This window comes from Nyctibius grandis, chromosome 1 (genome assembly GCF_013368605.1).
Source record: "Nyctibius grandis isolate bNycGra1 chromosome 1, bNycGra1.pri, whole genome shotgun sequence".
Lineage (NCBI taxonomy): Eukaryota > Metazoa > Chordata > Aves > Nyctibiiformes > Nyctibiidae > Nyctibius > Nyctibius grandis.
In genome coordinates this window covers 73,003,436-73,020,108 of record NC_090658.1, presented here as the reverse complement: position 1 = coordinate 73,020,108, position 16,673 = coordinate 73,003,436, and positions in this window count along the sequence as shown.

Sequence of the window (16,673 nt, the reverse complement as noted above, 5' to 3'; positions counted from 1 at the left end):
ACCACTGTGGCATTTGTTGCCGTCTCACATCACTAGTCATGGCAGTTTCCCAAATTTGGAGGAACAATGAGCATGTTTTGAGAGTTCATTAGATCATAATCTAATCATAAATATAAAAAAGGAAACTGCTTAAAATATTACTGCTGATGGGAAAGTCTTTTTAAATAATCTCCAAAGGAAATTTTCTATTTTGGAGCCCATCTCTCCTCCCTGTGCACTCTGGGGAAATACTAACCCCTTCCTGGATGTTTCCATTAAACAATAAGGAATCGATGGGTAAATGGGCATGAGGGCCGCAGGCTGGATCACTTCATGCTATCATCAGCTCCACTTGGAAAGGCTGTGTTAAAACATGCCTATACAGAATTTACATTGGTTCCATTACAAAAAAAGGAAGTGAACTTTCATGACTTTAATCTAAAGTTACATTAGATGAGTTTGTACCTTACTACTGAGAGCTAAGCCAATATAAAACATGTGAAAATAAAACTGGGTCCATTTACTTAATTGGTAATTAAACTTCAGTTATGCTAATATTTCATAAAGACTGAAGCTCTTACATTGCTATTCCTGATTTCTTTCATCCGAGAAAAAGTGAGAAACTGTCAGGAAATCAATAGGACTCTCGCATAACATTCTAAAGCACCAACTCAGAACCATCCTGCCTGATAACAATCAGGAATGTTATTGATTTAAAATTTAGCTTAGTGAATATATAGGCTCTTATTTTTCCATCTGTATTTTATGATGCAGTTTTCAATAGATACTCTGCGTGTGGTTGTAAAAGTAACTACTGGAACTGAGGTTCAGTACAGGTGATTAAACCTACACTGCAATGCTAAGTAACTGGCTCAATGAATCAAAGACAAAATAAGCTTCAATGGCAATATAAATATCCAAATGCCAATAAAATTATTTGCTGATCCACAAATCTTTCTTGGTGAAACTTCAAGTAGCTAAGGACATATGTGTCACTGGCTCTGATTTGCCTTAGGCAAATCTCTTAACATTGGACTTACTTCTTTATTGGAAATTTGAGGATAATAAAATTATTTTTATATGCCATTATGAAAATTAATGTCACAGAAGTACAATAGAATAACCGATTTGCATCATAAATTTCTGATTTATTTGCCATTTCTTTTCTAATTAATATTTTGGTCTTTTTTTATCATGTGTTTCCTGAAGGTGGCAGCAATATTCAAGAGTTGCGTGGGTGTCTGGCTTGAACTTATTGACCTGGAATATGGCATTTCTTTCAATGTAAATGTATTTGTATCTATGACTATTTGTAATAAGCTAAAATCAGACTTTGATGGCATAGATATCATAGTTGTGGAGATGTGATGTACAATATCACCACAGAAGATGAAGAAAAATTTTTGACTCAGGGTTATGGGATTGCTTCTTCTTTTGTCTAGTAAAAATTTAGAAGCTCAAGGAATATTTCTAAAGTATTAAATATTTTTAATTAACATTTTAATGTTAATTAAACTTTAACTTGCAGTTAAAGTTATCCATTTCATTGCCTTCAGTGAAGTCTGGTTCATGTACGTTTTCTGAAGTGAACTGTTAGCTAATTTGTGGGTACTACATTAGCAGTTCGGAACACTAAAAGTATTACCTGTGATCACTGAGGGAAGATTATAGCCTGTCTATAGGGTTCCTTTCAGTTCCATTCCTCCATTTGGTCTTAATAGTTTGTAATCACTGCTAGAGTCACTCAGGCCAACTGTATCTCACACCAGCATGACAAGTTTTTAATTCCAAAAGAATCTTTAACACTGCTTCCCCACTTCTCCTTTTGCCTTAGACTCAATACACTTTGCATTAATTGTGAAATGTTTTTGCTACTGAGGCGAAGCAATTACATCAACATTAGAAATACGAAACAATTTAGAGAAAACTCTTCTTTCGTTTTGCTAGCAGTTGCCTGGTCAGGGACTTTCAGATCCCAGCTGCAGTCTGAGTGGAGAATCATGGAAGCCAGCAAAGACATCTCTGCAGCAGGGCTCTTCTTCATCTTTCTCCCCAGGACTGCATAATATGAGATGACTCTCGTGCCTGCACATTTTTTGTCAGCTGCAGGTCTTCTCCCACAACACATCCAGGACAGGGGCCCAGGTGCTAGTACTGCTGTCCCAGAAAGGCCACTTCTGAGGAAGGGAATTGCATAGTTGCCAAAGGAGGTGCAAAACGGAGGCAGAGGCTTCCCTGTGAGTCTTCACTGGTTCAAATGGACTTCCCAAATCCTCTTACACTTTCAGAGCCGAATGCCTCATCCTGAGAAAAAAGTAAGGAAGAAACTGCATTTGTTCTAAATGTAATCTCCCCACCTAAATGTGCATGGAACACAAAAGCTACAATTTTAAATTATGCTAACAGCTTTTATTACGCTGTGCTTTCTAAGAAGTCTGCTTGGCAAACCTGGTGGCCTTTTTTGTAGTTGTACATGAGGATCGCTGTGCCTTAGAATTGTCTGTCCGTCTTCTTGTCCTCCCCAATTACTGGCTGTGCTACCTTGCAAACCAGTACTTTGATATCCTGAAGTTGAATATTTTTGTAATTGCTTGATTTTATGCTCATCTTTTGTACAGTATTGCTGAAGTAACTTCCTTCAGATTTTCTCCCAAGATTAGCATTAGTTCCTGCATCCATCACACTGACATTTCAGAATTCATTCATCAGCTCTTCTGAGTTGCTGATATGGTATTCTGTTGCAGACATCGACTGCTATTGCTTTTTGTCTTAGGTTTCCCTAAAATATGTCATTGCTATCACTTCCTTTATTACACCATCTGTACTATAAAGCCTGTATAAGTAGTTTTCTGTTGAGCCATCAGACCTTCTCTATCCTCTGTTTTCCATCTGTCTTCTGAAAATTGTATCCATCCAGATAAACTACAGCTCTCCTTACCCAATGGCTTATCCTGCTATAGTTCTGAATCCCACTGTCAAACACAATACAATTTCCTCCCTCCACCTCCCTCCACACCAAGTGCTTTCTGTAATCTTAATATTTGCAGGGAGTCAAATACTTGCAACATCTGCTACGTAAGCTGTTGTTTTATATTCTTTTGTTAATATAAGTTATAGTCTTGTTTTTAAGGGTTTCTACTAGAAGTACAGATTAATCTAGCCAGATATGACGCACAGAAAACTTTGTTCTCTTCGTTTTTGGAATGCTGTAAAATGCTTGAGAAGTAAGCAAATAGTGCTCTTTGCTGCTCATTTGAAGCTATACACTTTTGTAAGACTTGCCTAGGAGGACAGAATTTGGCCCGTACTTCACCATGCTTTATTCCTCTGTGTACTTTCAGCAACATGTGTGCTTTGTTTTTCAAATATTTTGTGTCCTAGCAAACTGTGACCTCCTCAAACTCAAAGTGATATTTTAAAGAAATAGTAAAAGCATTGCTTGGTAACACCACTGTTTATTTAAATTCCAGAAAGCACATTTTTAACTTTTTATTTCATTTCAGTTAGATTATGTCTGGGATCCTAACAGAATTTTACATCTAAGAAAAGTTTTTGGAGCTCCTCTGAACAGATACTGTGTCTAGAGTAAAGAAAGACGGATGAAGAAAAACACCAGTCCTGAATGCCTTCACACAAAAGAAATGGTCTTTTAATGAAAACTGGTTTTAAGATTGTTGTGTAACAGAATCTTTTGTGCAATGGAATCTCACTGGTAATACACAGACATCCCTTAAGATAATGAATCTCATTTCTTTGGATAAGCAAAAAAAATATGTTTTCTATTATTGAAGTCAATATGCCACCCTCATCTCTGGTATAATTCCAGTGAATTTTAGTGTTAAGAATGAATTTGATTCAGTAAGTCTGCAAACATATTTCTCTGATATGAATAATAATCTCTAAGTAACAAACAGAATACTTAATATTTTCATTGACATTTATTTCAGTGCTCTCATGGTGTGAGTAAAATTCCAATAGAGACATGGTTTTATAAGTCAAACTCATTTCAGTGAGGAATGAGACAAATACTTCTATATCTTCATACACCTCTGCAGTAACTGTTACAAATTTTCTAATGCATATTTTATCCTAGACTAAATCATTGTCCCCAAAAGATATTGGCAAGTAAATAAAATAAAATATTAGCCATATATTACTTTATTTTAGTATTTTGAGAAAAAAAAAGTAATTTTCCTGAAAGCCATATGGCTTGCAGCAAAATGAAGAAATCTATCCACAGACCAGGCATAACAGAAATTATTAGGGCTCTCTGCCAGTGCATTAGGATGCAAAAGTGCAAAACTACATTCAGTTGGATGGGTCTTGGTCTCCTGCCAGTGAGGACTTTGAATGTTACAGCCTGTTTGACATGAAATGTCCTGATTTTTTTAATCCCTATCTGTAAACTCGTAAGAAAATTGAACAACCTGCAAAAAAATATATCCCCCCTCTTCTTCAGTTCAGAAAACCAATCATCTCTTCAATTCTTTTTAAAGGGACCACCTTCTCCATCCAGGCAATTGTACTTATGCATACCTGTTTGAGGCAACTACCGGAAAAAACATACACCGACTCCCTGTTCTCCTGAGTCAGAATTTTTAATCCACAAGGTGGGACTCGGGTCCCTTGGTTCAGGAGGTACCTTTTTTCCAGACTTGTGGATGCCCAAGTCAGTGCTGCAAGGGAGTAAAAGACCTGTGATTCTGGGGTGGGGGAAGCCAGCTAATGATGGGGGTCAGAACTTCATAACCTGGCTTTGAGTCAAAGACAATGTGAGCGTGTCCTGTTTTATAAGGCAGGCTAAGTGTAATCTTCAGTCCTTTCACATAATTAATAGCTCATCTGTAAAATGAGTTTTGTGAACTTGTAATGACTTGATTGAAGACTGATTATTCTGCTTGGAATTCTTGGAGCACTCCCATGACAATGCAAAGTATGTTAATAATGTGTTAATTACTATTTTAAAGTCTGTTTCCCTTTTGGTGTACTCTCTGTTTAACTCAAGTTCCTGGGCATGCACTGGAGAATAATGCGATAGCTGAAGGGAAGAATCCATATGGACTTAGACTGTAAGCTGGTGTATGTTGATTGACTTGATTTATGTTGATGGATCTGTGTTAAATTATACCTGTGGAGGATTCAGCCCCAGTTTTAAGGAGGATATACTCACAGCTGCATAGTGATTGGCAAAATTCTCAAAAAACTTTAAAAATACATTCCTGCTTAGTTTTCAGCATAATTTTGCTAGCTACTCTGATGCTTTATAGAGTTTATAGCACTAAAAAATTGTAATGCCGTTGTGTTTCATACTCTTTTTTTTTTACTGCTTATGCACCATATGGTACTGATGTGTATTATATTGCATATAACTCAATACAATAAACATAACATTACAAAACAGAGTTGCTGTATTTTTTTATTACAGGTAGGCTACCTACTGTGATGAAAATAATATGAAAATATAGGGAAATTATTATTCCCTTTCTTCCTACCTTTTATTCAAGAAATAACCCATGGAAAATTAGGTACAAATTTCATGAAATTTTATACAAACATAGATCTTGGTATAAAACAGTAAATAAGCTCTGCTAGAATTTTATGGGTTTTACAACTTATTTTTGAAATTAGCTTATGTTTGTAAAGCTTTGCCTCGGAGGTTACTTGAAGATCAGTCCTGAGGGTTATTGCACATTCTCTGTTGTTTCTGAAGGCAATGGATGCCAAGAGTCTCACTTTGCAGAACTGAACCATTTATTATTTCTCTTATTTACCTATATGTAGAGTTTTTTGAATTTTAACCAGGACACTCCAATTCCTATCCATCAGAGACTGAAATACTTAGCTAAGCTTACTGAGATGAGCTGTCCTCTGCAAATGACTGTAATTACTTACAGAAATACAGTGCGTGGCTCTCATTTTGTGGACTTGATTCCAGAATGGGGCCAGATATCCAAAAGGGAGCATTGAAACAGCATTTTTTAGGCAGTGCATGGGAAGGTTCCGCGTCCCAAGGCCCTCAGCTCATTCTTAATCGTTCTTTTGCCTTACCCCAACATACTGAACAAGGAAGATGCAGGTATAAAATATAAAATGAGGGGCTGGCCCTCAAATCCTGCTTTGGAGTTTAGGTGCCTTATTCAGGGCTGCAGGTATGTGCCTCTTTCCACTTTTGGTATCTAGAGTCCATATTCTCTCCTGAGGGTAAGTGCTCATCAAGACTGCTTGAATAAGCTAAGCAAAGCTCCTGGTGACTTTTCAGAGTGTGCACTAGCTCTGTCTGAGGAGAGATTAGCAGTGGTAGATCTGCATATTAGGCATCCTCCAGCCTGAGGGACCCTCAACCTTCCTCTGTCAGCAAAGTCCCTATCAGCAGTCCATAACGTGAGTGCTGCAGGGAGGGGAAGGAAGTTTGCCAAAGCAATGCTAAATTCCTGTAGCTGAAAAGCGCATTCAGGGATGGAGCTTGTCTGTAGCATTGTGGTTAAGTACTGATGTGAGAGTGTCAGTACTTTTCCATTTATTACTCTTAAGTCCAGTGACTGTTTAATATAAAATGCACAATCAGTCCTGACAGTAGAGACAGCCCCATCATTTCTCTCCTACCCAAGTGTCCTAGTGGCTCTGCAGAGCCAAGCTCCCCCTTGTTGGCTCTCCATTCCTCTTTGGCAGATCCTGACCTCCTTCGCAAATCCTCAGCAGGAGAAGAAGAAAGGCCTGCTTAGCCTAGCCTACTCCTCACCAACTATAAAACTCTCCTAGGAACGGGTTTGTGTTGATTTCCAGTTTCTAGGGCTGAGCTAGACAGCATCAGTGAGCACTGTGAGACTGAAGTAGAAAGAGGTATGCAGGCATTTAAGGATCTTCAGAGCCTAACAGGAGGCTGCATCCTAATTTTCAGTTTAGGCTATAAAGTTTACCAAGTCCTATGTATACCAGAGTTCCTTCTGAATCTGGTGCTAAATGTTTTCCTTTTTTCACATGTGCCTCTCTCTCTTCGCAAGTCTCTCTAGGTCAATGACAGTTCTTATACCAATTTCTGATACCTAGGATAACATAATAAGGACAGGATGTGGAAGATGTGTCGTATCTTTATATAAGCATAACACTCTATTTCAAATTGTCACCTATTTTGTACAAATGAAAGGCTTTTTATCAGACAGATGTTACACCAAATTACAACCTACATGGGGTACAAAAGGGAGTGAAAGTAAATCTGGATCAAATGTACAAGGAACTGCTTATATATGCTGTATTTTAGAAGTTTTGTCTGAAAGAGAGGCAGCCTGTAGGAAAATTTCAGCCAGCCTTTCCTATCATCTGTCTGTCAAAGATGATTTGTGTGTTATTTAATAAGTTAGCAGAACCTGTCGTCTCCCAACGCTACATATTGCTTGTATCAGAGCACCAAAGCCTTGGTTCATAATACATTATGCAGATAAATATGTCCTGGAAAATTTTTCCAATGTCAATAACACTGGCTTTGTCTTAACACTCTTAACTATTTAACAGCAACACAAGACCAATGGAGCTACTTCCCCTGAATCCTCCTTCTTTTCACTTTTATGCTAGTGTAACTCAATTATCAGAAAGAAATCACATTTATCTACCCTAGCGTTTGTGACCTAGTCATGCTTGGTACTATAAAAGCATGTGGTGCAGGTCCCATGGAAGAAGGGCCAGGGCCAGGGCCAGGGCCAGGGCCAGGGCCAGGGCCAGGCTCAGGCTCCTTGCAATCATTACTATTCAGCCTGCTGCAACTGCGACCCCCCTGGAATTTTAAACAGCGACACTGCAGCGGCTCATTGGGAACAACTGAAGCTGTTCAAGTGCTGATTATTCCAGCAGAGCCTGAGCAAATTAATTAATAATTAGGTGTGAAATTAATGTACACCTTCTGTTTTCCCTAGTACTTTTCCCGTGTTGCTAATTTCCTTCTGCACCACCAAGGGACAAAGTAGATCTAAAGAACATATGTGGGAATGAACTAAAAGTCTCCCCAGGTACACCTTGTTACATTTGCTATGTTTTTAGTATTGCATAGAGCTTTGTCTTAAGTCTTTAAAACATCTGACTCCTTAAATTCTAAATATTTTTAGTGCTTATTTAAACAAGACTTAATTTACTGAAGAGAAAGAGAAAATAGGGCTTTAACTTTATATTATACTATATAGATATATAGCATATTATTTCATTATGTCTGATCCTGTAAGTTTGCATTTCAAATGCATTGTTTGGGGGTGTTTATATAGGATGTACTAACGGAAAATGGTGTGTATTGATGTGAGGGCTGCAGTATTGTGTATAATATTGCAATGTGTTGTTGGAGGGATTTTATGTGTTTCTGTATGTTAAGCAGAAGGTTTTACTTGGAGTGTTTTGTGTATCTTTACAATGAGAAATACATAAATGAAGTTGAGTGGATCTGATGGCCTCCATGTGAGCACTTAATTATAGATTGCACCAAAATGCAGCATTAATATTAGAGACTATTGCAGAATATTACAGGATATTACAGATTCAGTGAAATGATAGCTTTGACTATCACCTGCAATAGATGGTAGAGGGTGTGGGAAGATCTCTTGGAAATAGGAGGTGACATGAGCTGAAATTTGAATCTCTGATCTTCTTAGAAGGTGAGGTTAGGGACTTTTTGCTCTAACCGGCCATCTCTGGGCCCTTTACTATATATAACACTATAGGTATGCCCAATCTTTATCTCACTGCTCACTCTGTTAACTCAGACTGTGACTTTTGTTTTCTGTAGTCTTACTAACTTTTTTTGATCACTCCAGGCTACTGGACAGGAATGAAGATATGTGTAGTGCAAGGGAAATTATCTAAGTGTGGAAACTTCCATGACAGTAGGTAGAAGCAAATCTCTAATATGACCAGAGTTTAAGAAGCATCCATTACTGTAGGAGCAACACATGGCACATAAGAAGATGAAAGGTTCTTTACCTTTTCATAGAACAGAAGAGAATAGGAGATCCTTCTTTCATAAGCAGAAGGATATCCACAGTCCCCTTCCCAGTCTTAACTCTTCCTGAACGTACTTGACCTGGTAGGGAAGCTTAGCAGGTCTTTACAAGATTGATTTGTTGCTTGTTTTGAATTTGGTGCTATTCAGGTATCTAGCTTCAGTTCCAGTCAAGAGTACTATTTTGGTCAACTAGGAACATCAAAAGGTGAATTGACTTTTGACACACCCTAGCAGTCTTTGAAGTAGCTTATTTATAATGCAGATAATTTCCCAAACTGTTCTTACTGCATATGCTAAGCAAATAATCGGAACAAAATCGAGCTAACCCATCTTGTTCAGATTAGCCTTCTTGCCAGCATGTTAGCAGAGGGACTTTTGTGGTCCCCAAGCCTGTTTATTTTAGTGATGTACCAAAAGGTAGCACGTTCCTTTCTTTGGATGCTATTTACCATCAAAAGATCTAGGAATAATCTGAAAAGTAAATAGTTAGGCTACTTGTAAACTGTAGTAGGAATATATGCCAACATTTAGGTTTACAAAGGGTAGTATTTGCATATAAATCCAAAGAACAGTTTACGTAAAGATTTTTAAAAGGCTGATTCATCAAAAATCAGTTACAAAAATACATTAGGATTAAATAGAATCTAAATGTTATGGCTGGACTTAAGTGGCTTGATTATACTTTTAAATGTCTGGCACTGTGTTTCCACAATCCTAATAAATTGAATTTCTATTTGTTCCAAAAATTGTTGCTGCTGTTTACCCCATTTGAATAAATATTTGTGCTTGGACTGGCTGGCAGGGGAGAGAGGCAAAACCCTTCCACTGAATTCATTGCTGGTGAAAGCCCTGAGCAGCACCTGCCACGTGGAGCATGGCACATGCCTGGACTAGAGACTGTCCCCTCACCAGTAGTTACAGAGTTGGTCTGTGACTGCCAAGGCTCACCACCTCCCAGGAAGACAAATTTTAAGGCACTCTCTGTGCAGTCTTAGGTTAAAACATTGTTAATGCAAGCTTATTATTATTATGGGTGTCACCAGTTATCTGATGTGGATATTCTGTTTCTTCCCATCTCTTCTCATAATCCCTTTCTAAGGCCAACCATTCTGCTTCATCCATGCAGGTTACTCAGGAATCTCCTGAGTAAAATGGACCCTTTATTCCATGCCCATATTTAATCATCTTTTCTGATTACGGATCCTTCACTTTAACCAGAAGGTTTTTTTCTGAGCAAAAACCTTCTCTTCTGTGTTAACTTGTCAATATATACGGGTATACCTATGGCTGTGTGGAATAGCTATTCATAATTATAACAGTATTTCCTGTTTTCATCAAATTAACAAAATTGGCCTTCATTAATAACTCAAGTCACTTTTTGTTTTTCACTTTCTGTTTGTTTTCTTTGCTTGGTTTAGGAATGGAAACTGTCCCTCTCTTTAGCTTTGTCTCTCATCTAATATAATAGGTATGTAGATACATCTGGGGAAAAGAAATTTAACTTAAACATTTGTATCCCACTGAAGAGGAAGAATAAATTTTACTGAACTAACTGGAAATGCTTGTAGTCTGCGGTTGCTCTGTGCCTTCAATAGTGCAATATGTTTGAGGGCCTATGGCATGTCATATGTGATTTTTCAGTGGCACAATCCACCTCTGTGAGGCACAAGCCCCATGACAGAGAACAACATTAAAATCCCTGAAACTGAAGAGGAGGACAGAATGTGGGACATGCTCCTAATTTTCATTTCCACCACTTGAAGTCAGTGGCATGTGTTGGAGGCAAAGAAAGCTGCTGGTCTAAGGTGAGACCTTCCTGTGTGGTTGGTTGTGCACCACTGAGTGTGTGTCACCCAAGACAACAACAAAGGGAGGGTACTGTCCTCCTTTTGACTGCCCACCAGGCGCACACCACTTGCCACCACACCATTTCTCATTCTGCATGTTCTGATTCAGTATTACATCTGATTACATCAGGTTCAGGAATACATCTCTCTTTGACACCTAGCAGTTACTACTTTCAGTGCTTGGATATGAAAAAGAACTAAATGTCATTATCTATTGAAAAAGATTGAACGTGAGAACATATCTTTCTTTCTTCTCATTTATTATGTCATATACATTTCCCAGTCTTTCCAGTCTCTTTGTAGTTCAGAGAAGATTTGGGTTCCTAACAGCCTTGAAGTTCACAGTATTATAGTATATGCTACTGTAGTAGCAGAATACAAGACACTGCATTTTATATATCTGTGATTTGCATTATTTTTTTTTCCTCATAACTTGCCTACTTCCTTCCTCTTGCCACCAAAGCAAAGCCTTTCCTCTTTGTCACCTCTGCTTTTTGCTTTCAGTTTTGCTTGAATTTGTAATGGAAACAGGAAAGTGGGAGAGATTCATAAGATACTTGGAGGATCTTAAACCCCTGCAGATCTTATCAGAGCTCTGTAGAAGGGCTGTCAGCTGCATTCATCATTCCCCTCTGCTGTGCCAGACTCTTCTTCCTCCCTCTTCCTTGACCCAGCTTCCTACAATCCCTCTTCCTTTCGCTATCAGCTTTGGAGCAGAGCCCCAGCATGTATCACTACCTTAGACAGGCCTCAGGAGAGAAAGCCCCAAAATTGCTATTCGTCTTTACAAGGCCTGCCTGGCCTCCTCCCTTACTATTATTTTTTTCCCCCTTGTCAGGTGTAGAAAGGTCAAGACTTTGTCCTCTGAGCTTTCCTGAACTTTGTGTGCTAGCCATAAGTTCATAACTAGCGAGGTGGGTGTCCGTCTCTTCTCCCAGGTAACAAGCGATAGGACAAGAGGAAATGGCCTCAAGTTGCACCAGGGGAGGTTTAGATCGGATATTAGGAAAAATTTCTCCACCAGAAGGGTTGTCGAGCACTGGAACAGGCTGCCCAGGGAAGTGGTTGAGTCACCGACTCTGGAGGTATTTAAAAGACATGTAGATGTGGCGCTTAGGGATATGGTTTAGTGGTGGACTTGGCAGTGTTAGGTTAATGGTTGGACTCTATGATCTCAAAGATCTTTTCCAACCAAAACAATGCTATGATTCTATAATTCTATGACTTCACTATGAGAGAACATCAGAGTCTATTTAAGTCAGTGGAAAGACTCACGATGATTTTGGAGAGGTTTGAATAATGGTCATGAGACCACAGAACAAGTTGTATTGGTCAGAATTTCATTCTGTAGCAACCCTATCCAGCAAGCCGGACAAACACCATGGCTCACCCTAATTCCCCAGAACACTTGCTTGCAGTTATAGTCAGTGGTAACTACAGCAACAGTGAGGAGCTCTTTCTTGACTCGTGTCTTGAGCTATTTGAAATGTAATTACCTTTTCAGAGGTGGTAATATTAAGAATTTTCACTCCCTTTTCACAAAAAAAGAAAGTTTGTGTTTTGGTTTTTTTTCATAAAGGCAGTGGCCAGCTGATTCATACAATCCATCTGCACTTTTACAATGATGCCTCATGTACCAAATATTCCCAGGCTATGCAACTTCCTTTATTTTTCATCAAGAAAACCAGAAAACACTCATTTTCACTTTTTATTGATATTTAGCCAAATTTTTCCAGCATTACTTTATGCATATCATATTGAGTTTAACATTTTTTTAAAAAATATCTGTGACTATGGTTACTTTACCCCTCAGTCAACCCTGTGCTAAGTTTAATGTATTTAGCACTTTTAATTGTATCTTATAATTAGTCCCAGCCTTCTGACCATTTCTGTTACTCTTCACTGAACCTCTTTTAATTTAATAATGTTTTTCTGCTTGTTGAAATTATTTTTAAAACTCTCAACCTATTAGCCAAGTTGTCCCATTCAAATTTCAACATTTGACTGCTAAATTGGTGCAACAATATAGGCATCTTACATTAATGTTTTTAATGAACTATTGAAGAAATTACTTTGCAAAGCTCGGTGCTCCTAATTTTCTTCTTGGCATATATCTCCTAACTATGCACACCTGGGTATTCATGAGTTCTTGGCTTAACTTCCACAAAATCTTTCCTCTGTAAATGTTTTTTGCCAGTTACCTCTGACCTTGAGAGGCAATTTTGCAATTTTTCCAGCCTTTAAGATTAAATCAGAATATCCTGGGGTCTTTTATTTCTTCCTAATAATTAGAATCTCATATGGCTTTAAATATTTGTGTGTCATGAGCTGGATCTGTGCTTTAAAGTTATGTGAAATGAAGATAGTACAAAATCTACGCAAGTTGACCCACAAATTATGTTTTGTTGGTGGATATTTATAATCATTTCCTCTCATTTTATTATGATTTCTCAACTTAGAATTTTTCTTCTTACGTATCTCTGCCAACTTACATGTTCAAAGTAATTTAGTTTAGAAAAAAAAAACAGCATGACCCTTTGTCAAGGAGAAAAGAAGTGGCTTCAGCAATGATAATTTTGGTCTTTTAGACAGCAAGAAGTCACACACTCAAAGAATGGTTATGTGCAGCAGATACGCCTGTTGTTCAGCGCTGGCTATGAATTGGAGCCAGGACAGAAGACACAATCATTCATGTCAAAACCAAATCCTCAAATAATTTATCATATCTGATTTAGATTCCAAGAGAATTGTAAAGAGGATGAGACAAAGGAGATAAACATTTCGGAGAGATCTCTGATGTTATCTCAGTCAGGCAAGCAAATGGTGAACTGTCCATCTGCTTCTCAGTTTCAGGCTTGGATGGGATTCCTGCATGTCTTACATTTAAAAAAGAAAAAAACACAAACCCACCTGTCTTTCTTTAAGACATGCTGAGACCTATATCATTGGAAGTTGATAAATGACACCAAACAACCTCTGCCATTGTTGCCTTACACTGGGTAAGAAAGCAACACTATAGAGCCTAATAAGACAATATGGAGTTTACTAATAGACAAGATTGTGTGGACATTTTCTTAATCAAATATGCACGTCCAAATGTTGTCAAAAAACTAGTGTAATTTTGTGTGGCGGACAGATTAGTGGACATTTGCCTTAAACATTTCTTGGTACATAGGATGTGGGCTTTGCTGCAAACTTGCAGACTTTGCAAAAGACTCATGTGCATTGTAGGTGTTATAACCACAAGCAAGAATGAGACAACGGTTTCCGGCCCTGCAGAGACAGAATGAGACAGTACTTTTCCACTGTACCTGCTGTGGTTCTGATACCTATAAAGAGCTGATTGCGCATGTGCAGGGTGCTAGGTCATCGACCTTGGGGAGGGTCTCGTCTGATGTGACCCCTGAAATAGTCCCCCTGCGACCACCCAGGATACACCGAGCATGCGCCAAACCAGACCACATCTACCCTCATATGGTATCACGCCCACCATGCATATGCATGAATTTTCTTGGAATCGAGCAGAGATTTTGGGACTTGAACTGTGGAAAAACGGTACCACCAAGAGCTAGGGTGGGACCCTCACCACCAAGACACCCAGATTCAAGATGATCAATGGGATGCCACTGGATCCACGGGTGGTGATATCATAGAATTATAGAATCATAGAATGGTTTGGGTTGGAAGGGACCTTAAAGATCATCTAGTTCCAACCCCCCTGACACAGGCAGGGACACCTTTCCACTAGACCAGGTTGCTCAAAGCCCTATCCAACCTGGCCTTAAACATGGCCACGGAGGAGGCATCCACAGCTTCACTGGACAACCTGTTCCAGTGTCTAACTACCCTCACAGTCAAGAATTTCTTCCTAATATCTAATTTAAATCTATCCTCTTGCAGTTTAAAAACATTACCCCTCATCCTTTCACTACATGCCCTTGTAAAAAGCCCCTCTCCCTCTTTCCTGTAAACCCCCTTCAGGGACTGGAAGGCTGCTAGAAGGTCTCCCCGGAGCCTTCTCTTCTCCAGGCTGAACAGCCCCAACTCTCTCAACCTTTCTTCATAGGAGAGGTTCTCCAGCCCACTGATGATCTTCGTGGCCCTCCTCTGGACTCGCTCCAACATCTCCATGTCCTTCTTATGTTGGGGGCCCCAGAGCTGAATGCAGTACTCCAGGTGGGGTCTCAGGAGAGCAGAGTAAAGGGGCAGAATCACCTCCCTCGACCTGCTGGCCACGCTGCTTTTGATGCAGCCCAGGATAAGGTTGGCCTTCTGGGCTGCAAGCGCACACTGTCGGCTCATGTTGAGCTTCTCGTCAACCATTACCCCAAGACCTTCTCCTCAGGGCTGCTCTCAATCCAGATATCTTCTTTATCTCTCTCTGTCTCTCTGTCTTTCCCTCTCCCTCTCCTCCTCTCTTTCTTTGTTTATTGAATTTGGGACTTTGTTATCCAGTTAAGCTATCCAGCTAAGTAGCTGCCATAGAGTTGTTGCGCACAGGACTTGTTTATTCGGTTAAGTTGTCTAGTTAAGTAGTTGTCATTGAGTGATTGCCGCACGGGACTTGTTTGTTCAGTGTGTAGCGCGGGGCTTGTTTGTTCGGTTACCCAGTTAATTAGTTGCCTTTGAGTTATTGTATCTAACCACATGCCTTGTAGTTTGTATTAATAAATTGCTGAACTGGCTGGCTGGTGTGGTTTCACCTTAATTCAGTCCGAGGGGATCACAAACTTGATCTATGGCTCCTGTCGGGCCATAGCATTTGGATCATAGAATAATAGAACAGCCCAAGCTGGAAGAGACCTCAAAAGATCGTCTGGTGCAACCTTTCATGGAAAAGGGAGCTTAGATGAGATTATCTAGCACCCTGTCCAGTCATGTCTTGAAAACCTTCAGTGGTGAATACTCCACCAATTCACTTGGGAGGCTGTTGCAGTGAATGATTGTTCTTACTGTCAAAAATTTCTTCCTTATACCAAAATGAAACCTTTCCCAGTACAATTTGTTCCCACTGCCGCTTGTCCTCTCCATGTGGCTCCTTGTGAAAAGAAAGCCTCCATCCTCTTTGTAGCCACCCTTTAAGTACTGGAAAACTGTGATGAGGTCTCCTCTGAGCCTTCTCCAGGGAGAAAAGACCCAACTCCTTCAGTCTTTCCTTATAGGGCAAGTTCTCCAGCCCTTTAATCATCTTTATAGCCCTCCTTTGGACCCTCTTCAGTCTGTGTGTGTCTTTTTTGAATTGTGGAGACCAAAACTGGACACAGTACTCCAGGCGTGGCCTGACAAGTGCTGATCACATCCTATCTCTGCTAATAATGCCATCAGCAAACTTTGTGAGAGTGTTTTCCATCTCATTTATGAAGGTGTTGAACAGCGTGAGACCTAGTATTGATCCCTGGGAGACCCCACTTGTGACAGGCTGCCAGCCTGAGTAAAAACCGTTGGTGACCAGATTATTCACTGATCCTCAGATTATCAGGGTAAGAACAGATTCCTGAAATCTTTCTCTGTCACTTTACCCTATTACTAGTTTAAAATTTTTTAGCAATTGATATCTCTGATTTTTCTTTGATATACCTTCTTGCTGTGTCCCCAAGCTTTCTGTGATAACTTCCTAAGAGTAGTGGGTAGAACATGAAGTGCTAGATCTTGCCTAATGAAGGTGGAGGAAGGTTCCTTCTTTCTTTTCCTCATCAGCAATTTGCCTTCCTTAATTTAGGGCAGCTTTATTTATGAAATTCCTTTGAGAGTAAGGAGCCTATTTAGCAGTGTCTCATTATTTTAGTGAGGAGTTGTATTTGTTTGTTTGTTTAATCTGCTCATCAAGATCCCTGTTGGATATCTTTTCAGTAGTAGCCTTGGGTTTG